The following is a 25175-nucleotide window of genomic DNA, read 5'->3' as shown; positions in this document are numbered from 1 at the left end:
TCTCAATTATATTGGAATCCACTCTAACAGTCCTACTAGCTGTCTTTACATTATCAAAAACAACGTTCAATATATAAAATAACTTTGTAAGGCAATACAAAATAAAATCACCTAATAACCATGATATCTTATTTTCTAAAATTTAGTTTCCAAAGTTGCTAACTAAAAAATTGCGTCACGTTTCAAATAAAATCTAAATATAGTCATGTATCAGTTCTAAATTTGTTAATATATTAGAAGATAATAATAAAAAATTTCTTAACCTATTGAAAATAAAATAAAATATATAAATAATATAAAGAACTTATTTTTATATTCACACTTTTTATTAATATATTAAACTGTTAACCTAATTTAAAAATTACTGATAAGAAAAGGAATCTTCTAATATTTTCTTTACATACAAAGAGGTATATTTACCTAATTTATACACTAATTAGGGCATTCCACAAAAAAATGAAAACCACAAAAATAATTGAAAAAAAAAAACTTGAAAACAAAACTTATGTAGTTACTTTTCTTTTATAAAACCAGTTAAATATTACTATTTGGTTTTCGATAAAATTTAAATTTTTAATTTCATTTTTGATTATCATATTTATATTATTTAGTGTTCTATTAATTTTTTCACATGTTTTAATATTGAGTGAAACCCAATCTAAAATATTATCTTAATTATTTGAGCGTTAAATTATTCGGAGTAACTCATGAATCCATCAAATTTTGACAGATTAGATCAACATGTAAACTCATTTATTTATAGGTTAAACCCATCACTACAAAAGCCCTTGGTTGCCACTGAGTAAAGAGGGGTTTGTTTGTCTCTATCTCGGAGACTTCGGTGTCTGAAAACAATTCTAGTTCATCATTTTGCAAAGATATTTGTCTTTAATTGCACAAATCTGGCCCAGTTAGGTTTTGTTAGGTTGCTTGGTTTTAGTATGGATTTCGTGTGGGAAGGTGAGGTTTGCTTGACTTTGACAAGTGTTTTGGTTCAGATTTCGTGAAATGGCTTCTAATATGTGGTTGTTTTGTAGGGCTCAACTTTTTAGCTGGAGGATCAAAGTATGGTGGCAAGAAGAAGAAAGACTATGGTGGCAAGAAGAAGAAGCAAATTCCCCTTGACTTTCGAGGCAAGGGGAAGATGAAGAAGGGGTATGGCAAGGGGAAGAAGAAGAAATCATGTGGGAAGAGCTTCAAATTCCATGATGGACCTAATGGTGATGGAGATGATGACAAAGGCCTTGGTTGCCACTGAGGAAAAAGAGGAGGTTTGTTTGTCTCTATCTCGTAGACAATTCTGAAAACAATTCTAGTTTGCAAAAATATCTTTTTTACCTTGTGTTTGAAGCATTCATGTATTGCTTTCTTTTTTCTGAATACACCTCTCTAGTGGGAACCAAAGTATCCATTCCTCTTCGTATGAAACGATTCTAGTTCCTTGAAATTTTAGTTAAAAGGCTGTCCTTTCTCAAACATTATATTGTTTTCACTAATATTGGTGTATTCTTCAAAGGGACCTTTATGTATCATACTCAAATTATTTATACAAAAAAGCCACAACCGGACAAAACGATTTGATGCGATTTTTCATACTTATAATTTTGTAATACGATTGATAATTACACTTGCCACAACTTTTAATTAGTTGTAATACGATTCAATTATATGATGTTGTCAAAATACATTGTTTGTTTTTTAAAGATATATTTCTTTTTCTTTTCGAATCAACTACATCTCAGAACAATATGTTCAGTGGAAAGCCATTTTTGTTTAATATGAAAAAGAACTTTTCAAATTTTCTATAGAGTTGAGTTCGATTTTCAAAGCATTTTGCAGGTCAATAATTACTCAAAATATTCAAGTTTTGATAAATATTATCGTGATTTTAAGTAATACATAGAAAGTTACTAATCGATATCGTAAGTATCATGTAAGCCGAATCGTCTATCACTATAGTACAAAACTACAAATACAATTTGTCATTGTGAAATGTTTCGTCCTATATTTAGTTATGTGACTAATTATGTCGTGGATTGTCATTGTGAAATGTTTCGTCCTATATTTAGTTATGTGACTAATTATGTCGTGGATGATAAAACCATTATTTGTTGTATGATAACAATATTATCTAAATGTTGTAACATTCGATTAAAAGCATAATCTATAATTCATCTTTGATCTCTCTTTTGTTTTTCTCATTTAAAAAGAAAAAAAGGAATATGTAAGAGAAACTCGTGTTTTAGTTTATTAATTTTGAAGTGTTCAAGTGGGAGAAGATAAGGACAAAATATATACAGCTAAGATTCTTAATTGAAGAGTGAGAATGTGGTGATTTCGATATATGTATATAATATGCAAATGATTTGACTTTAGAGAAGCTTCAAGCAAGTGAATAAACGTGCGAATTTTCAAGTAAAACTAATGTAGTGTGTGGGATGTAATGTAGATCGTGGACGCTTATAAAACTAAAGTAGACGGCTTTGTTCTCAACACTTTCAAACGAGTCGAGAGATATACAAAGAGACATATCAGAAAGTACCGAATGGACCAATTTAGGGTTCTTTCCCGTGTGGCAGTAACTGTAATGTGCTTGGCGTGTTTCGGGTTTAGTGTTGGGATGTGTTCAGATTCAGATCCCTTGATTCAGACGGTAGTGTCTAACGAGGACTTGCCCTATTCCGCTAAGCTCAATACGGGTAACTTTAACAAATTATATATATATATATATATATATATATATATATATATATATATAATAACTATATATTGTTGCTTTAGTGTTTTCTTGCATTGATATATATCGTTTCAACTCTATATTTGTTCATTTAATAATGTAGTACAAAATATCACGGAATCGGAATGGGATTCCCTTGTGATGATGTCTGAACTTCCAGTGCTGGTTATGTTCACATCCGACCAATGCAAACGATGTTCCATGATGGACCGCATACTGGAGCAAGAGGACTCGATATACGCGGGTAAGCTCAATTTCTACAAAATCGACATTAACAAGGCGCCAGTCATCGCAGAACGCTACTACGTACGTGATCTCCCGACCATTATTTTCTTCAGAGGGGGATGGTTAGAGGACCAAGTTATTGGATTTAATCCAGCGAAAGTACTGAGACTCGTGGATAAATATGCACATTAAGGAATGAGACAACGTACTGTCGTCTCTTCTCGAGTCCGTTTACTTATATTTGCTGCTTCCTTTTGCCAAAGTCAAACCTTTGCTCTGTGCATTACTTTTATGCTGTCTAGTTTTGTTTGTCTCCTTGAATTAATTATTTCACAAAATAAAACGAGAACATGATTCCAAAATTAGCATTTCTTGTAATGCACAGAGTTAACGTAACAGTACTTAGAACAGAATCTGACACATGAATTTTGTGTTTAGGGGAATTTCACAATATTCAAATTGTTAAACAATATTCGAAAGATTGACGACAACTTGTCCACCAGTTTTACAAGTCTAGTCTAAGTAGTCATCAACTAAAAAGATTTATAATCTAGAAATGATTTTAGTTATAATTTGATAGAGGACACCATTTTAACATGTATTGTTGTATATTGTTGTCCACAATTTTCAGGATTGATAGACAACATTGTCAACGAAATACAACTTGTCCACACGTTACTTGCCCTTGGTTGGTCATGGTAGACTGTGATATGTTGTCCATTGTTAAGACTTAAGGTTTGAGTTCTTTGTTAACACAATCGATCTTCATACGAACAAACATAAACTTTGTTTCCTCAAGATCAGTAGACAATTTACTTTAGTTAATGACTTACAAGTAGTTAGGTTGTTGAGAATATATGTAAGACAATATGCATTTGTTAAAATATGTAGACAAATTACTATTATCCTTAACAGAAATTGTCCACGTTTGAGGCATGAAGTCAACGTGTCTATTGATGGGGTGTGTATAGTGTCTACAAGTTATTTCGTTTTGTAGACAAGTTAAATATGTGGACAACTTGCATTTCAAGACTTGTAGACAAGGTCAATTTGTTAAATGTCAGTAGACAAGTTCTTCTTATGTAAACATGGATAAGAGTATATATACAACTTTTTATATTTATTGTCTATAGACCAGACTAGCAACTAGTATATTTTCAAATATTCGTGAACATAATTAAATCATGGACATTATTATTATAATCTAGTAGACAAAGATAAAAAAGTTTATTGAGAAAAATAATTAAATTATGTCCACCGTAAAAATACCTAAGCTTCTGTCACTTAACTATGGTTGTTGAAACTAAAGGGAGTAGAGGAACATAAGAAGAATGGATGAGAAATTTAGTGTTGTTTTGACCTATTTTCGGAGTAAAACTGGACAAAAAAAAAACAAGAGATCAAATGTCATTAAATTTTCCTCACATATCACTACTGACTTTTATCCAAATTTTCAAAAAGCAGACAGAATTTTATCCTGATTCGATGGATGATGTGGAGACAAATAAAATAAAATAAAATAAAAAAGAAAATGTCTCATTAAAAAAAAATGAAACAAATATGAGACAGGTTTTTTTTTTCTTTTTTTTTTTTGGTTTGTGGTATTGTGTGAAAGAAGTTATCAAATGTGGTAGAAGTCACAAGAAATATTTTTGAATGTGGTAGATTTGTTAAATAACTCTTGAGTTTTCCCAAATTTTTAATAAACATATGCCGTGTAAAATAAAGGTAACTTATGTTCCCTCTCAAGATCACTGTGATTATACCAAACTTTTTATTTAGTCTCTTGCTATCTTTATAAGAAGGCAAAAGACATACGATAGAAGAATGTAGAAAAAAAACAAATTAAAGATAAATGACTAAAAACAATTATCTGAAAATCTTACGCTCAGATTCCAAGTACCTGATGCTCTCACTCGGATGCAGGAAATCCACGTCAAAATATGTGATATCTTCATCCTTACTAAACCAGGAATCCGGTATCCCTTTGATCTCAATCCATTCGAGATTATTCGTGTGTAGATCATAGCACAAGATGTAAAAGGGAGAAATCAAGTCTCGCGGAAACAAAATAACCTTGCCTTTTAGATTTGTACCTCTTATTGTCAAACGATTGGTAATGACTAAATGCATCTGACAAGGCTTCAAAACCAAAGTCTTCCTCGACCATTCTTTCTTCGTCCAATCTTCCACAACCCATAGATCCACGGTACCTGTCTCTTTTAGATAGGTAATGTCAATGACAGCTACTGTTCCACCATAATCTATTTGAGACACTGTCTTCTCATCTGTAGTTAGCTTCTCTATCCAAGGTATTTGCATCATATCAAATCCTTCTGACCTGACATCGAACCTCACAAGCACACATGTATATGTATCAGTCCACGCACAGTAATATATAGCTCCTTTCATACATAATGCTAATATATCAGGCTCATGAGGATGAAAATCATTTGCAACGCTTTTCCTTTTCCACGAGCCACCACTTTCTAGAACATACACCCAATACTCAGACCTTTTCTTTCCCATATCCTCTACAAAAATTGTGCAGAGTAGTTTATACTGATCCTTTACAGGATCGTGGCCCATATAGTATTGGATGGTATAAGGATCATAATGAAGGTCGCGACCCTCAGCTATGATATCAGATTCTTTGATAAGAGGTATGATATAAAGTTGTCTGGTGGTAGGGTTATAGACCCGGGCATTTAAATAATACATGAAGCAAATAAAGCCATGGAGAAAGCGTGGGTTGAAGCCTCCCATCCTACGGACAGTCAGATCCTGGTCGAATTCTAAGGTAGAAGGAAACGGGCTTGGAACGGCTGATGATAGGAGCAGAGACTTAGAATAGAAGCGGCGGTCCTTTAAAGACATGTAAAGACGAGGTTGAGATGGGACCATAAGGAAACGGTTGCAAAATTCTCTAGAGGACAAGAGAGATAACCAAAACTTCGAGACACTCTTGAATTTCAGAACAGATTTCGCAGGCAATCTCGTCAGAATCTCGATCAGGAGATCCAGAGGGATGTGTCGTGCGTCACAAGTTATTGAACTATGCATTGCTTCTTCTTCTTCTATAGGAATCTGTGGTGCAACCCTATTTTGTGTTCGTTGCGTCGCTCTTCCTCTACCTCTTCTTCTTCTCAACTTTATTCTCTCTCTATTCTGTAGTATGTCAGATGCTGCAACACGAAGAGACAAACGCACCATAGTTAGTTGTCCTCTTCTAATCGGGAGAACATAAAAAAAAAAAATTGAGAGACGGCCACCGGGTCCGGGAAACAAATCTCGATTTAGGATTTTTAAGTTCGCTGGCAATACTCTATTCCTTTATACTCTTTTCCGCTTCCAAGTCTCAGGGTTCACATCTAGACATCATAATTTTAAAGATTTATTAATAATTGAATCTTATATAATAAGAGAAGGTTTTTCTCAATTTCTGCTTAGAACATGACACCTGCTTTATTATATAACTGACACATGTCCTCTCTTAGTTTTAAAGGCCATTGTTTTTAAGTTTTCATATTAGGCTTGACAAAATAAGACCAGTTACAAGCCCAACAAATATAATTGACAGCCCTTACACCCATCAGGAGTATACGAACCAAACGATGTCGAATTCACCTGTACTCACCTTCTCACAACCATTGTTCCCAGCAGCTACCACCTCTGATGTACCTTCATAGATCTCATAATCATCAGGTTTCTTTGGTTTAATTCTCCTACTCCACCTCCAAATTCTAAATCATTTCCGGTTTAATGTCTGTGTCAAGTTCCCGAACATCTTGAAGTTCCGAACAGTATGTAACATTAATCCTGTCCAAAATCAGATTATTTTTAAATCCACTTTTATATCTTAACTTCTTTTGTCAAACAAAATCAGATTATTTTATAATAAAATCTCATATTATATATATAATGATATTTGATACATCTACTTTACACATTTTTCTTACATTTTATTTAATTTGTCTTTCATCCTTTGTAGTGAAAAAAAACACATTTACTTTTTTATAATAAAAGAAAATATCATAATAAAAACCATATCTTGGATGAGAAATGAAATAGTTTAAATACATGATTATGATTAAGCCTTTATGTAATTTTATAAACCTTAATTTTTACACGTTTTAAAATCATATAATATTTTCTATCAATAATTGAGTACGCAATCAAGTTAGTCAGTTCCACACTTCAACTAAAATCTTATTAAATTATGATAAATTACACAACAATAGTTTTTCTTTTCATATCAAGACACATATCAACAGAAAATCGATCTTGTCAAGAGCATATATATATAATAAAATTTTCATATATGTTGACTTTCTTGATTTTCTATCTATTTATTTCATTAGAAAAATGTAAGTGACATATTTAAAATAGTATAAATTAAATCATTAAGTTTGATTATTTCTTATATGGAAAATATATTAAAAATTTATATTTAATATCATGTAGTGGGTTACAAATTGCTTTTACCATGCATTAAAGAGAGTTATAATTTCAATAACCATGCATTGAAATGTATTTAGTCTAATGAAAAGATTTTCGTTGCAAATATTTATGTTACAAAAGTTATGACACCAAATTCCATAATTTCCAAATTTGTAACTGTTAATAAAATATTTTGAACCTAAGAGTAACATCTATCTAACATTCACGTAGGTAGACATTTGCTTAAATACTTGGACTCAAATTTACTCTCAAATTCTAGACCTGTTATAACATATATCATCAACGCTACAAGAGGAAAAAAGATCGTCATGTTTCTTGATTATGATGGTACCCTTCTCCAATCCTCGATGATCCAAGTTGATGATAACATGTCTATAGAACATGTTATTTTGACATGTTATTTATTATTTTTAGTTTTGTAGATTTATAGCTTAGTGAAGCTAGCAGAACTATATTATATAGAAGCCATGGAATGGAATCAATGGATATTAAAGGCTCAGCTAAAGTCTTCTCAAGATACAAAGGTAGATTCTTTAAAAAAATGATTAACTAAATTTTAATCTGAATTCCTTTATTTACTTTTTAATCAAAATTTACTCTTGGTTATTATATATGTAGACATTATTTCAACTTTGCTGAGGATTAGTTTAACGTCTTTATTTTAGGTTTATGTGTTTGTTTTAATATCTTATCGAGAAAGGAGCCAAGCCAGTTCCGGAGGACAAGCAGACTAAATAACCTTAGACCACAAAATTTATATTATGTTTTAAGGCCATGAAACAGACTTATTTGTGTGGTGAATGATGATGATGATGCAACGGTAAGGTATGAATGGAATGATGGATGAGTGTTTCAATTCCCCTTATGCTATTGCAGTACAAGAGGTATCAATCCTAAATGAGTGTTTGTGAACAGTTAAGATATGCATATGAATCTAAGTTAAGACAAATGTAAAGATTGTTTGTCACTAACAATCCTAAGGTGAAAATGTAAAATGCAGAAAGTAAACTACAAGAACTAAGAACTAAATGCAAATGAAACAGAATGATTATAACAGTAATGATGCAAGAACAGAAATAGAAACTTCTACTAGTGAACTAATGAAAGACTAGTAATGAACAAGACACTAAGTAAATGCAACAGAAATGCAACTAGAATGAAACAGGAATGAAACAGGAATGAAACAAGACAATCACAAATCATGAAACACAAAGTTCTGGGGATGAACTCGAGCAGCACTCGACCGAGTGTAGGTCGAGTGAGTGGTCGAGCTAGACAAATTCGGAAAAACAGAGCAATGCAATAAAAACAGAGTAATGCTAAACATTGGTGTGATGCTAAGAAGCTTGAAATCAGACTCTACCCTCTCAGATGTAGAATCAGCATTAAGATCATCTACCCTAGAAGAGATCTACAACAATCAAGCTTGACCAAATCACACAAACCACAAGATCAATCCATCCTAACCCATCCTCAAGATCCTAAGCAAACTACTCACAACAATACATGATGAACAAAGTCAAAAACCCAGAAAATATTGAAACTTGCATTATTAGAAAGATTAAACAAAGATCTTCAATATTGATGAAAGGATGAAACTCAAATTCTCAATATCTTGAAAGTTATAGAACCAACAAAATATAAGAAACTAGTCTTCTCTCTTAAAAAGTACAAGATCTTAAAAATAAAAATGCAAAAGGAATAAAGCTAAAAAAGGTAAAAACTAGGTTTAAGGAATATCTAAAAAGCTGCTCTCCTTGGTGGCTGCAGGTACAAGGCCTTATATAGGTGAGGAGGTGGAATCCCTAAAAATAGAAAAAGTCAAAGTAGTCAACGGCTCGGTCAACTCGACCAGTGCTTGGTCGAGTCCATGGTCGAGCTGGCTTCTCTCGTGCACACTCCACTCGGTCGAGTCCATCTACCCATACGGTCGAGTGCTTGGTCGAGCTGGACTCCGGAGCTTGGTTCTTCAGCCTTAACTCTCTTTCTTTCCTCCTCAAGATTGCTTCACTTCTCCTCAGGATTGTTTCCATGCTCCTTAAGCTTCAAAATCACCTGTTTATGCATGAAAAGATGCAAATGCAATGCAACTAAACTCTAATGCATGATTTGGCCTAAAGCTACACAATAATGATGAAAATGGCTAGCAAAAGATGCAAAAGATGTGAATAAACTAAGGGAAAACATGGTAAAATATATGAACATCAACACCCCCAAACTTAGTCTTTGCTTGCCCTCAAGCAAATAAACAAGACATAAGAAGGAAAGTGAGGTTTAAAAGTGGGATCTCAGCTCCTAAAGCTTGCAAATAGACCATCTAGAATCAATGTCTAAGTTACTAATACTATGATGCAAGTTGAATGAGCTGGAGTTAAAAATTTTAGACAAGCATTTCACAACCTTTATTGATTTGAGCCTAAGACATCCACATGCATTCAAATCAACCATTTCCTTTAACATTCATTAATCAAGAACATGAATCAATTCTATGCAATGCTTAAACTCATTTGGCTTGGTAATAAAGGGTTTTGAGACAAAGATGGTCTCTTTTTAGAGTAGGGCTTGTCAATATCAAGGTTCTCTCATGAAAATGGACTGAGCTTTAGAAGAATGCTAAAGGTAAGAACACCTAGACACATACAAGAATAAAACCTTGTTGACCCAAAGGCACCCAAAGTGTTTATCCTAGCAATCTAAACCCAAATGATCCTAGTGCTACCCTTTAACTTCTTCTTTTCTCTTTAACCCTTTTCTCTTTTGGTTTTCAAGTCTTAGGAGAGGTTTCTTAATTGATCTTTCTTATTGCTATGGTTCTCTTTTCTTCTTATTCTTAAGACATACAAGCCTTTTGCTAAACTTCACTTTGCTTTCTTTTCTTTTCTTTAACTAGAACCATCTTAGATAACAATTTTTACTTCCCATCCTTTCACTAGACTTTAGCTTTTGCTTAAACACATTCCCCTCCTAAAGACTCTACCCTTTTTCTTTCTCTTTTCTTTCTTTTCTTTCCAAAACAACCAAGTCCCAAACCCAACAAGTGAACCACCTAGTCCTATCTAGTTTGAAAAATGCAAACTAGAACTACACAAGGTCTTACTCTTGTCAGTTCAAACCTAACACTTTCTACCAAGCTCAATCCCAAAAATAGGCCTCACACACTCAAGAATAAACAAGGCTTGAAAGAAGGTTTGGTTTGGGGGTAGGGAAACTGATTTAAAAGTGAAATCAGCTACTTGGATCAACAAGAGTGGCAAAAGGAGAAAGATGATCCAAATATGTATATGGTATCCATGAGTTTAAAGCAATGCACAAGTTGATAATTAACAGTCAATATTAGGTTCTTATAGATAGGAAATGGCATCAAATCATAACATGCTTCAATTTAGACCAAATGCAATGCAGGAATTCAAGGCTTGGTTCAATCTTATGCTTCTAACTACTCAACTAGCATCAAAGTACTATTAAATTGGGCATTGATCCTAGTATAGTGAATTAAGCAAGCTAACAAGGAAATACTCATCATAGATCCCTAATGCAAATATTATGCAATTCTACATGAAACATGCTAAACAAGATCCTAATATGCAATGCAAACTACATGAACACTCTTTTTTTATGAAGATTTTTTCAAAATTTTTAAAATTTTTATGGTTTTTCTATGCCTTAGATGCTTATGCAAGTGCTAACATGATTATGCTAAAAATTTGAAATAAGAAAACAAAACACAACATCAAATGCTATCTCAAACCCTCCCCCAAACTTAAATCACACAGTCCCTTGTGTGAAAGAAATTTGTTTGAGGATTCAAGACTTAAAACAAAACACAACATATGAAATGCTATGGTATATACAATGGTAAGGTGATAATGTTACCTCAAGGATTGGAGAAGAAGCTGTCCACATCCTCCTGCATACTATCAAAGGTGTAGCTGGGGTCCTGCTGGTGACTGGAGGAAGGTGATTGGGGCAGCTCGACAATGCCAATCGACCGTGACTCGGTCGAGTGCATGTCCGAGTGGGGGGGTCGAGCTAGACCGCGAGTCTCCATATCTTGAGTCTGATTCTTCTATTCAGACTCCCTAGCTTTCCTAACCATGAAAACACCAAAGCAAAAATCAAAATACCAAAATTCCAAAGTAATATATACAGGGATACCTTAGGGACTTCCTCCCTAGTGAGCTTGTTTAAAGTCACTAAGCTTGACTTTGATGCCTCTTCAGGCTTGAGTTGGAGACCAAGGAGGTGATGAAATCCCCCTGGTTCTACTTGAAAACATTTGTGTTCCTTATTGATCACTACCTCCTTAGCACTTGAACCATGTTTCTTTTTAACCTTGAGCTTTGGCCTTGCTCTCTTCAAAGTCCTTTTGTTCAGCTTGACTTGGAGATCCTTGACTAAAGCAGTCAGTTCTTGAACAGAATTCTTAAGCTTCTCCACTGAATCTTCTTGAAAGGTTAGCTTACCCCTTGAAGCAGTTTCCTCACTTGAGACCTCATGATCCTCCTTTCTTTTGATAGTGTAAGGTGGATCATATTTGGAGGGCAGATTAGTGGGATTGTTAATGTCAAACTTCATAGTGAAGTCTTCAGTCAGGTGGAGCTTGATAGTCCCCATCTTCACATCAATAACAGCCCCAACTGTAGCTAAGAATGGCCTTCCCAAGATAAGAGGGTCTTTAGGCTCTTGTTCCATGCTCATGATTGCAAAATCAGTTGGGATCCTTGCTTCTCCTATTTTGATAGGGAGATTTTTAATCACTCCAACCACATCCCTCTTGGATCCATCTACTAGACTGACATAGTAGTTGCTGTCCTTGAAGTCCTCATACCCCAACTTCTCAGCCACTGAGTATGGCATCAAGCTCACTGAAGCTCCTAAATCACAAAGGCACTTATTGAAGTGCATGTAGCTGATGGAACAGGGTAAGTTAAATGAGCCTGGATCTTCAAGCTTTGTTGGGACAATACCTTTCCCAATCTCTTTCAAATCCTTCATATCTTGGTCATGAGCCCTCTTCTTTGACATCTCAAGTAAAAAATCCTGATAGAGAGGGTATGGAGCATACTGTTCCAAAGCAGGTCCTCTCTCTTCTTCTTGGTAAGCGATGATGACCTCTTGTATATCCATCACCTCCTTCTTCTCAATAACAGCCTTTTCCTTCAAGGCTTTCACTTCCTCTTTTGCAAAGCAAGCACTTCCTCCCTCTTTTCAATGACTACCTCCTGTTGTATGGCCATTACTTCCTTCTTTTCAATGACTACTTCTTCCTTCAAAGCCATCACTTCCTCTTGTTTCACAACCACAGCTTCTTCTTTCAAAGCTTTCTCTTTCTCTTGTTGCAAAGCTATCTTCTCCTTTTTCTCAATGATCTCCCTCAATTCCCTTATCTTTTGAGCCTTGAAACGTCCTGGGAATGGTAGAGGCGGTTTGTAAGCAGGAGGAATGTATACAACTCGATCAGTCACTCGATCAGGTACTCGATCGTGTGTGTGGTCGACCACCTGGTCGAGTGGTTTTTCTGCTTCAGTCTGCTCAATAAGACCTTCACTCTGGGCTTCAATTAGTGACCAATCCTCCCCACCTTGAACCTCACTGTCCTCAGTGACATATTCCTCATGGAGATGGATAGCTTTAACAGTGATCTCCCTTGGGTTTTGAATGGCTTGTTCAGGAAGTTGGTGTGGCTTAGGAGCTGAAGTAGAGGAAATGGAGCTCTCCATGCACTGGAATGAAGAGGTCAGACTCTCAAGCTGGTATCTCAGGTCATGAGAATAAGAATCCAATTTTTGGTTCAGCTCTTCAAACTGCCTTGCTTCCTCAAGCTGCTTATTGGCTTGCCCAAGCAACAATTGTTGCATCATTTCTCTTAAGTCAGGTTCTTGGGCTTGGTAGGTCTGAAACGCTGGAGGGTGACACCATTGAGTCTGGAAACTTTGTTGCTGTTGCATAGGTACATAATGGAATTGACTGCCTTGAAACATGGTTACTGACTCGAACAGACACTCGGTCGAGCACAGGCTCGAGTTGATGGTCGAGTCGACTGGGAAGTGCTGTCTATTTAGATCCGGCGTCTGACTCGATCAAGTGCTCGATCACGACTCGGTCGAGCTGGGGTCGAGCTGATGGTCGAGCTGGTACCTGAAATGGAACTTCAACCCAACAACAAAAGATTCAAGTGTATAAACGAACTTAATCTTAGACTAATATGGATCCTAAATGTCACAAAACACACTCAAATGGGCAATGGTGCCAAATTAAAACAGGTTTATTTGTGTGGTGAATGATGATGATGATGCAATGGTAAGGTATGAATGGAATGATGGATGGGTGTTTCAATTCCCCTTATGCTATTGCAGTACAAGAGGTATCAATCCTAAATGAGTGTTTGTGAACAGTTAAGATATGCATATGAATCTAAGTTAAGACAAATGTAAAGATTGTTTGTCACTAACAATCCTAAGATGAAAATGTAAAATGCAGAAAGTAAACTACAAGAACTAAGAACTAAATGCAAATGAAACAGGATGATTATAACAGTAATGATGCAAGAACAGAAATAGAAACTTCTACTAGTGAACTAATGAAAGACTAGTAATGAACAGGACACTAAGTAAATGCAACTAGAATGAAACAGGAATGAAACAAGACAATCACAAATCATGAAACACAAAGTTCTGGGGATGAACTCGAGCAGCACTCGACCGAGTGTAGGTCGAGTGAGTGGTCGAGCTAGACAAATTCGGAAAAACAGAGCAATGCAATAAAAACAGAGTAATGCTAAACCAAATCAAACTACAAGCAAGAAACAGGATTAAGACTGTAAATTCAATAAACAAAGAGGGTCCTGAGGATGGATTCATGGGATGAACTAATCATTGTGGTTGTCTAACTTGGTCAACAAATCTCAAGGAAACTTTGAGCTAACCTCTAGACATATAAATCTAAGACAAGTTTCTCCCACTCTCATGGTCAAGAAACAATCAAGCCTATGCATCTTCTAGACTTGTTCTCACACAGTAAAGAATCTACACAAGCAGGCATTAAGCAATACATCTCAAACCAAACAAGACCTCTAATCTCTTAGCAAGCCTAATGGTAAGCTCTAGATCTAGCCTTATCTATGCTTCCTAAACATTGGTGTTATGCTAAGAAGCTTGAAATCAGACTCTACCCTCTCAGATATAGAATCAGCATTAAGATCATCTACCCTAGAAGAGATCTACAACAATCAAGCTTGACCAAATCACACAAACCACAAGATCAATCCATCCTAACCCATCCTCAAGATCCTAAGCAAACTACTCACAACAATACATGATGAACAAAGTCAAAAACCCAGAAAATATTGAAACTTGCATTATTAGAAAGATTAAACAAAGATCTTCAATATTGATGAAAGGATGAAACTCAAATTCTCAATATCTTGAAAGTTATAGAACCAACAAAATATAAGAATCTAGTATTCTCTCTTAAGGAAGTACAAGATCTTAAAAATAAAAATGCAAAAGGAATAAAGCTAAAAAAGGTAAAAACTAGGTTTAAGGAATATCTAAAAAGCTGCTCTCCTTGGTGGCTGCAGGTACAAGGCCTTATATAGGTGAGGAGGTGGAAACCCTAAAAATAGAAAAAGTCAAAGTAGTCAACGGCTCGGTCAACTTGACCAGTGCTCGGTCGAGTCCATGGTCGAGCTGGCTTCTCTCGTGCACACTCCACTCGGTCGAGTCCATCTACCCACACGGTCGAGTGCTTGGTTGAGCTGGACTCCGGAGCTTGGTTCTTCAGCCTTAACTCTCTTGCTTTCCTCCTCAAGATTGCTTCACTTCTCCTTAGGATTGTTTCCATGCTCCTTAAGCTTCAAAATCACCTGTTTATGCATGAAAAGATGCAAATGCAATGCAACTAAACTCTAATGCATGATTTGGCCTAAAACTACACAATAATGATGAAAATGGCTAGCAAAAGATGCAAAAGATGTGAATAAACTAAGGGAAAACATGGTAAAATATATGAACATCAGGCCATCAAATAATATGTATATTATAATAGTCACAACATATTTTTCTCACTAAAATCTACTCCATCCATTCCTTATTAATGCATTTTATAGAGAAAAACAAATGTTACACAAAAAACAATTTTTAGGTTTTCTATATATATTTAATGAGGAATTAATGACAAATTGTAAACTTCAAAAAAAAAAGAACTGAATATTCTTGGTTGAAATTCGTTAAACACAAAATAAAATGGAAGTAAATTCAGTTTTTAATATGTTTGAAAATCCTAAAATATGGATTAATCAGGAACACATGGAGTATTGTCTAATATAACCATTTAATACAGTCCCACATAATTTTTAAAATTTTCAATGATGGGAAGTGTTTTTAGTCAAGGGGTTACAACACCACCTCTGCGACTGATCCCACCGAAGTTCGAATCCACTAAGTCGCGTTACCCCGCTTAGTAGGGACTGGTTAGAAATCGGGCCTTGTCGATTATATGTTGACAAAAAAAAATTCAATGATAAATGGAAAGAAGACTGGAATATGATTTGTGGCAACATTTTCATTTTGTTGGATGAAAGGGATTTTGTTTCATATTACAATATTGGCCATGCTGGATTGTAGAGAATCACTATCCATGAAGATGGAGGCATATCAAAGGCACTTTAAACGTTTGGACCGAGCAAAATGAAAGTTAATTATACATAGGTAAAGTGAGTCATAAAAAAAGCAAGCAATGGAAAAAATGGTATAATAATACTCCATAGTATAAAATTTATAAAAGTTAAATGCTTTATTTATGAAATCATTCACAAAACATAAAAAGTTGAGGTAAGTTAATTCAAGAGTGATGAAGAGATAATGTTTAGTATGTTTAGTATTTGGAGTTTAGGGTTTAGAATTTAGTTACTTTGTATATATATAAGGATATTATTTGTTGTTAAATATTACTTTTAGATGATGAAAGTAAAATTAATATATAGAACAACATTAAATTATCTATCAAAGTAATTATATAGTAAGGTCTTACAATTTTCTTTTTAGACTACTTATCAATTTTTTCCATAAAAAAACACAAAAGTGTAAATAAATATAATTTATCTTAATTACTTAACAAAAATACCAAATTAAATTGATTTTGCGGTAACTAAAACAATGGTCATATTATTATAGTAACATATTGTTTAAATATTTTCAACAATACTGTGTAGTGTGTACTTTAACTTTTTTTCTCTATCTCAAAATGACTCTTTTATGAAGTTATCATATAACAAATATATATTAAAATATTATAGTTAAACCGTATTATAAAAATTAATTTTCAATACACATATTAACAATTACATGTACAATTCATATACAATTGAATAGAAATTTCATTTTTTATTTCAAATTAATAATGAATACATAATCCACGCATCGCATGGGCTACTTTCTAGTATTTAATATTTACAACAAAATTATATAATTTTTATTAATTTATTGTTCGACTAACCCCATAACCCGAAAGATACTCAGGGTTCACAATTCGGGTTAGGTTTATTATATAATATACTAGCAATCGACCCGCGCTACGCGCAGTAGTTAGATGAAGGTGTATTCCGAGTTTTGTTGTGTATAATTTTTTTGGTTTTTGTAAATTCATCTTTACGTTTGTTTTTGTATTTAATTTTGGTTGCTTATGTTGTTTTGTTGGATATTTTAATAAAAATATGTTTTGGAGTAAGTATAATTTAGTTTGCTGGTTTTAAAGGAAAAATTGAGATCATCTTGTGTGTTTATAATGCTTTTAAAAAAAAGTTATTATTAGGAGTTAACATTGTTTAGTTGAAGTTGTTGTTTTGTTGTAGCTGTTAGTTGTCATTAATTTATTATTATTTTCCATTTTGTGGTTGGATTGTTATTTAATATTTATGTATTTTGTAAACTGTTGGAGTAATTTTTTTTGTCAATGTTTTAGTGTTTGGAGTGAAAAATATTGTGAAATTTATTAAGAAAAATAACTAAGTTATTTATTGTGGATTTTATTGTTAATTTTTTTCTAGGTTATTTTTGTTTGTTTCATTCAGACCCAATTTCTCTGTAAAGCTTATAATTTGTGGGTTAATTGGACCATTATTTGTATGTTATTGAGTTGAAATTGATTTGTTCTTTTTCAAAATCCGATGTCCTCGTGAACGGATAAGAGAAGAGCAATTTTCCTATCTAGAGGTCTGTTTGAGGATTGAGCTTATGTCTTTGATGCTCGTAATCGTTTTTTTTCAGTCATTCCTATCGTAATCGTTTTCCTTTGATTTTTTTTTTGGGGTTTGCATATTTGGTTGATTCCTTGCTCGCTTTGCATCTATTGGGGATATTTGGTTATCCCTTGTTGATTTTGTTAAAGGTGAATGTCAATTGGGTTGCAAATTTGTTTATATGAAAATATGTTGGATTCTTTAGGTTTCCTAACTAAGTTGTTTTGTGTTATTTGTTGTAATTTTTTTCCCGTTTGTCCTCTAAGTGATTTTTTTATATTCGATGTGAGTTGTGTTTTGGGGAAAAATAATTTCTTGTTTATCTTGCTGTAATTTTATAAAGTCCGGGTTGTTTTTTTGTTTCTTCGGTTGTCTTATTTATATAATTTTGTGTTACGGTTATCTGATTGTGATATTCATATATCTGAATCTTTTTAGTTTATTAAATGTGTGTTCATCTCTTTGTGTCTTTGTCTTTGGTGATGGATTTGTGAAGTGCTGTCAAATAATTATTTTAACTGATTTCTAGTTGTGTTTCCTTGATTGTTTGAAAGTGTTGCTTAGATTGCTTGTTTTGATATTTGAAATTTTAAATTATGATCAGTTTAATAGAAATCTTTAACTATATTATTACAACTAATGAAAAATTATAGTATTGTTTTCATATTTTAATATTTAATTTATTTTACATAATTATTTTTTATTTAAACTTTCGATTAATTATAATTAACAAAAATATGCACTAATAGAATATTTTAATTTTATTTTAAAATAAAAAAAAATTGAATTCATAGGATTTAAAAATAGTGATGGGTCTAGAGAATTTGAATGAAATAGTATTGGGCCTACAGATTTTAGATGAAATTTAGTTGATCAGTTTGTCATTTGTATGATTGTTTAAAGGGCTTATTAAAATCTGTAAGGCAGTTGTTTTTTGTTATTTGTTGTAATTTTTTTTCCGTTTGTCCTGTGAGTGATTTTTTTGATTCGATGTGAGTTGTGTTTTGGGGAAAATTAATTTTCTTGTTTATCTTGCTGTAATTTTATAAAGTCCGGGTTGTGTTTTTGTTTCTTCGTTTGTCTTTTTCATATAATTTTGTGTTACGGTTATCTGATTGTGACATTTATATATCTGAATCTTTTTAGTTTATTAAATGTGTGTTTATCTCTTTGCGTCTTTGTCTTTGGTGATGGATTTGTGAAGTGCTGCCAAATAATTATTTTAACTGATTTCTAGTTGTGTTTCCTTGATTGTTTGAAAGTGTTGCTTGGGTTGCCTTGTTTTGATATTTGAAATTTTAAATTATGATCAGTTTAATAGAAATCTTTAACTATATTATTACAACTAATGAAAAATTATAGTATTATTTTCTTATTTTAGTATTTAATTTATTTTACATAATTATTTTTTATTTAAACTTTCGATTAATTATAATTAACAAAAATATGCACTAAATGAATATTTTAAATTTATTTTAAAATAAAAAAATTGAATTCATAGGATTTAAAAATAGTGATGGCTCTAGAGAATTTGAATGAAATAGTGTCGGGCCTACAGATTTTAGATGAAATTTAGTTGATCAGTTTGTCATTTGTATGATTGTTTAAAGGACTTATTAAAATCTGTAAAGCCTATAAATTTAAAGAAGATGTGGCTGACATGGCAGCTGAGATGGCTGCACCAGAAGTGAGAAAAGCTAACTTTATATATATAGATACATTGCAACAAATTCGAAGACTCGCGATCAATGCAAAAAGATATATAAAAAAGAAGACTTGTGATCGTCACCATCGCTCTTCAAAGTTCAAACCCTAATTTGCAACTTCTCTTCTTTTTTCCGCGAGTGTAGGCGACCAACTCTATCATGTCGATCAACATCTGAAAAAGGAGCTTCAAGGTACTGGATGCTCTCACCCGGATTCATAAACTCAATGTCACAATATGTGTCTGTGTCATGCTTAGTAAACCAGCGATCAGGTATTCCTTTGACTTCAACCCTTTTCAGATCATTGGTTTACAGATCATAGCAGAGAAAGTAAAAAGGAGCAACCAAGTTTGGTGGTACCAAGACAACCTTGTCTTTTAGAGTTGTACCTTTTGGTATCAATCTATGATTGCCATTGAGTAGATGCAGCTGAGAAGGTTGCAAAACCATAGTCTTCCTCGACCATTCTTCCTTCCTCCCGTCTTGCAATACCCATAGATCCACGGTACCACTCTTTAGTATATAAGTGTAGTCAAAAACAGCTACTTTCCCACCATAATCTACCTGAATCACCATCTTCTTAACTCTAGGTACCATCTCATCACCGGCCTTGCGAGGTACTTGAACCATCATATTGAACTCTTCAGACCTCATGTCGAAACTCACAAGCACACAAGTATACATATCAGTCCAAGCCAAGTAATATAAAAATCCATTCATATTTAGTTCAAAAGGATTAGGAAGATGAGGAGGCGACTCCTTTGCAACCCTTTTCCACGAACCACCAGCTTCTACTACCAAGACCCAACGCTCTGACTTTATCTTTTGCATATCGTTGTTTGACATACTGGTGATTGTGCACAGTAGTTTGAACTGATCGTTAACAGGGTCGTGGCCCATGAAGTATAATATGTCGTAACGATCTTCTGCAGCTAGGATATCATATCCTTGTATGGCAGGTAAGATTACAAGTTGTCTGGTGGTGGGGTTATAGATGTGCGGCTTTAAGTCAACTGTGGAGCAGATGAAGCCACGGAGAACGCGCAGGAAGAAACCTCCCATCTTGCGGATGGTCAGATCTTGGTCGAATACTAAAGAGGAGGAGGAGGACGGACAAGTACTTGGAGCAGATGATAGGAGCAGAGACTTAGAATTGTGGTAAAGGTCCAATAAAGACATGTAAAGACGAGGTTGAGATGGGACCGAAAGGAAACGGTTGCAAAAATATCTCGAGGACAAGAGAGATGACCAAAACTTTGAGACACACTTGAATCTCAACACAGATTTCGCAGGCAATCTCGTCAGAATCTCGATCAGTATATCCAGAGGAATCTCTGGTGCGACCCAAGTTATTGAACCTTGCATTGCTCTTCCTATACGAATCTGTGGTGCTACCCTATTTTCTGTTCGTTGCGTCGCTCTTCTTCTTCTCAACTTCATTCTCTCTCTCTTCTGTAGCATGGCAGATGCTGCAACACGAAGAGACAAACGCACCATAGCTAGATCTTGCTAAAAGAGAGACAGAGAGAGAGAGAGTCGCCGGGACTCACCGGATAGAGAGACAGAGAGAGAGAGAGAGTCGCCGAGACTCACCGGATAGAGAGAGAGAGAGAGAGAGTCGCCGGGACTCACCGGATAGAGAGAGAGTCAGTCGCCGGGACTCACCGGATAGAGAGAGAGTCAGTCGCCGGGACTCGGCAATACGGCGTCGTTTGCTGCTGTTTTGTCTCTTTCTTTTTTTTCTTTCTTCTTTCTGTCTCTTTGCTGTTCTGTCCTTTTTCTTTTAGGAAACTGGAGACTTGGTTTATATGCTTAACCAAACCGAATGCAGCATCATCTTCCTCCTCCCATTCCCAAACAAGGTTTAAAAACTTAGCAAGAAAATTAATTTTTTGCGCGTTTTACTAACTATACAATATATATAAATTATAAATATATATATTTGCTAAAATTTTTGTTTCTTTTTGTTTAGTTTATTCAATACATTCTATATTTATGTTATGATTATATGGAAATCATAATAATTCCTTTTATTATTTATTTTTGATTGCCTAAGAATCATCAATTCCAAAACCAAGTTTTTAATTAAGTTACTCCTATGAGATTGAATGAAATAGATGGAAGCCAAAAGATAAGAAGATGTATTTTTTTCTTCGGTTTTAATTTTTCTAACTGTTGTAGCAGCCATTTTCTTTTTTCGTTGATTTGATTTCCTACTTTATCATTATTCTAAAATGAAACTAATCTAATTAGTAACTAAGAAGTTTCAACTTTTGTAATTCTATCACCTAGAAAATGACTATATTTTTTTTTTCAAAAAGCATAGGTTCAAAAAAAATCTTTTAACATATCTTTCTAATCAGATATTGATAAAAATCATCAAATTATCTAATTTCATTTTAAAATGTGGTATTTTGATTCTTCAATTTTTTTTTAATTATTCGTAAAGTTAAATTAATAATACTGTAATGTTCCATTTTTGATTATTTGGTTTTATAAATATCATTTCATGATTTCAAAATAGTACAAATAATAATATCACTAGAATTTAAACCGCGGTATACCGCGTGCATATAATTTTTATATTATTTATATTTTATATTGTATTTGTTTGTTAAATATTGGATGTTTTGTAAATAGAAGAATAACTAAATTTTCTGGCCGTTTGTACGGCTAAATGTCTATATTATTTTTTTAACCCGCAATACATTTCATAACCATTTGCTTGTTATGTTTAGTGTTTGAGATTTTATTTTAAATTTTAATTATTATAACAAAAAATAAGGGATCTAAATACATAATATGTAATTTACACACTGTGATTAAGTCATATTTTTCCTAATGATTTAATTATTTTACATAATATTATTTAAATCAACTTGATTTTATGTCAAATATTCTAATATTTGTAGTGTTGACAAATAATAAAATAAGGATTTAACCCGTGTTAGCACAAATTTAATAATATTTTACTAATTTCAATACGTCCTCTTTATAACTCATCTTCTATATAACCATATTATATAGTATTTTAAACTTTTTAAATTTTACATATTCGTAATATTTAAATTTTTATTAAGTTTATATATATTAATTATAATATTTAAATAAATGCGAATCGAAGTTCTTCCTACGTTAAGAATCAAAGTTCACAGGTTTTGAAAAACAAAATGGATATCAAATTGTTGTTTTCTTTGTTTGCAAAGGACTCGAAGATAAAATATTTTCAAAACACAATAGAATGTGTGGTTAAATATATCATAGTTTCTGTTTCCATATATTGATTGCTTTAATTTTTTTAGTTGGAATAGAATGTTAAATATTTAGGAAACAAATATGACGTAATGTTATTTTTGGAAATTTTTTAGGGATTAACTTTGTAAATAAAATTTTAAATAAGTACAAATAAAAGGATAGAACCCAAAATGTACTTCAAAAATGTATATATAGATTCCACATATATAAGAAAACTATATGTATCTTGGTTCAGTTCAATTTCGATTTGGTTCCCGTGTTTTTAGGTTATTCAATGAAATAAGTTTGTTGCATAGACCATATAACCTGCTCTAGTCTTGGGCTGAGCCACTGAGGAGATGTACTGGTTTGATTTGAGGTGGAGGTGGTGGGCGGCTGGACGGCGGCCGGCGATCAGAGGTGGAGGTGATGGTTTAGGGTCATAGATTTTGAAAACTTAGCAAGAAAATTATATTTTTTTGGGCCTTTTTACTAAAACTAATATATACTAGATTAACAGATTTTTTTTATTATAATCCAGAAGATGATGCTATATATAACAAAATTATTTGTAAAAAACGTTTCTATAAACGATGCAAATATATATAAATATATATATATATATAGCATTATTGAGAAATGAGGTACTTAAAAAAACTAATACTATATAAAAACTTAATGTAACTAGCTATAAGATTTTATTTAGTGATGTGTATGCATATTTAATCATTTAACCTAAAAATAAATGAGTTTACATGTTGATCTAATCTATCAAAATTTGATGGATTCATGAGTTACTTACTTCAAATAATTTAACGCTCAAATAGTTAAGATAATATTTTGAGAATTTGTTAAAAATGCCCCTTTTGATATACCCCTTTTCAAAAATACCCTCTTTTCTGGCCATTTTTATTTTTGCCCTCTTTTAATTTTTAATGACCATTTTACCCTTAGATGAAAATTATTTTATTCAATAAAAAGAAAAACAAAATTTTCCCGCCAAAAAATTTCCGACATATTTTCCTGCCAAAAATTTTTCGAAAAAAATTTCCCGCCAAAATTTTTTTTGTCAAAAAAATTTTGTTAAAAAATTTCGACAAAAGAATTTTCCCGCCAAAAAAAATTTACAAGGTTTTTAAAAGGTTTTATAAGGTTTCTACCTTATAAACACCTTGTAAAGGCTTTTACAAGATTTTTTAAAGAGTTTTAAAATGTTTTTTAAACAACTTGTAAACGCTTTTACAAGATTTTTAAAAGGTTTTTAAAAGGTTTTAAAAGGTTTTTAAAAGTTTTTTAAAAGGTTTTCAAATGGTTTTTAAAAAGATTTTTAAAAGGTTTTTAAACACCTTGTAAACGCTTTTACAATGATATTAAAAACTTTGTAAAAGTTTTTATAAGATTTTTAAAAGGTTTTTAAACACCTTGTAAATGCTTTTAAAAAGTTTTTAAAAGCGTTTATAAGGTGTTTAAAAACCTTTTAAAAGCATTTACAAACTTTTTAAAAGCATTTACAAGCTTTTTAAAAGCATTTACAAGGTTTTTAAAAGCGTTTACCATGTGTTTAAAAACTTTTTAAAAACCTTGTAAACGCTTTTAAAAGTTTTTTAAAAGCGTTTACAATGTTTTTAAAATATATAAATTTCAATATTTTTGGCGGGAGAAATTTTCGATTTTGGCGGGAAAATTTTGTTTTTTTGGCGGGAAAAAAAAATTTGGCGGGAAATTTTTTTGGCGGGAAAATATTTTCGATTTTGATGACTGTACATTCTTGCTGTCACTAAAAAGGGCAATTTGGTCATTTTGTATATAAAGAGGGGTAGTTTTAAAAATAGTCAACATAAAGTGGTATTTTAAAAAATGAGTATGGAAAAAGGGGCATTTTTGAGAATGCCCCTAATATTTTAGATTGGGTTACACTCAATATTAAAACATGTGAAAAAATTAATAGAACACCAAATAATATAAATATGATAATCAAAAATGAAATTTAAAATTCAACTTTTATCCAAAACCAAATAGTAATATTTAACTCATTATATTAAAGAAAAGTAACTACATAAGTTTTGTTTTCAAGTTTTTTTTTACAATTATTTTTGTGGTTTTCAATTAAAATATGGTATTTTGATTCTTCAATTTTTTTTTTAATTATTCATAAAGTTAATGATACTGTAATGTTTCACTTTTGATTAGTTGGTTTTATAAATATTATTTCGAGATTTTAAAATAGTACACATAATATTATCATTCCAAATATATAAGAAAACTATATGTATCTTGGTTCAGTTCAATTTCGATTTAGTTCCCGTGTTTTTTGGTTATTCAATGAAATAAGTTTGTTGCATAGACCATATAACCTGCTCTAGTCTTGGGCTGAGGAGATGTACTGATTTGATTTGAGGTGGAGGTGGTGGGCGGCTGGACGGTGGCCAACGATCGGAGGTGGAGGTGATGGTTTTAGATTAGTTTTGGAAATATTATAGAAAATATAAGCTTTTAACAGTTACTACTCATATGGATATTTGTCCCTATCTTTTCTCTTATATTGGGAAACATAACAGGTGTACTGGTAATTGTG

At 32.7% G+C, this 25175-nt stretch overlaps 2 long non-coding RNA genes and 2 pseudogenes across 3 annotated transcripts; 2 read left to right on the top strand and 2 right to left on the bottom strand.

The window, feature by feature from the left end:
* Positions 1–815: 815 nt before the first annotated feature.
* LOC147927189 (uncharacterized) lies at positions 816–1476 on the top strand. Its single transcript, XR_015581577.1, has 2 exons — positions 816–960; positions 1038–1476. It is a non-coding gene; the product is annotated as an uncharacterized LOC147927189 (long non-coding RNA).
* Positions 1477–2494: 1018 nt separating this feature from the next.
* On the top strand, positions 2495–3324 carry LOC104747479 (uncharacterized). The gene is made up of 2 exons (XR_015581465.1): positions 2495–2699; positions 2841–3324. It is a non-coding gene; the product is annotated as an uncharacterized LOC104747479 (long non-coding RNA).
* Positions 3325–4831: 1507 nt separating this feature from the next.
* LOC104748768 (F-box only protein 8 pseudogene) lies at positions 4832–6175 on the bottom strand (annotated as a pseudogene).
* Positions 6176–19348: 13173 nt separating this feature from the next.
* LOC104747478 (F-box only protein 8 pseudogene) lies at positions 19349–21202 on the bottom strand (annotated as a pseudogene). The gene has a single exon (XR_015581604.1). The product of XR_015581604.1 is annotated as an F-box only protein 8 pseudogene (transcript).
* Positions 21203–25175: the final 3973 nt, after the last annotated feature.

This window comes from Camelina sativa, chromosome 15 (genome assembly GCF_030686135.1).
Source record: "Camelina sativa cultivar CO46 ecotype springtype chromosome 15, ASM3068613v1".
NCBI lineage: Eukaryota > Viridiplantae > Streptophyta > Magnoliopsida > Brassicales > Brassicaceae > Camelina > Camelina sativa.
This window is presented reverse-complemented; position numbering and strand designations above follow the sequence as displayed.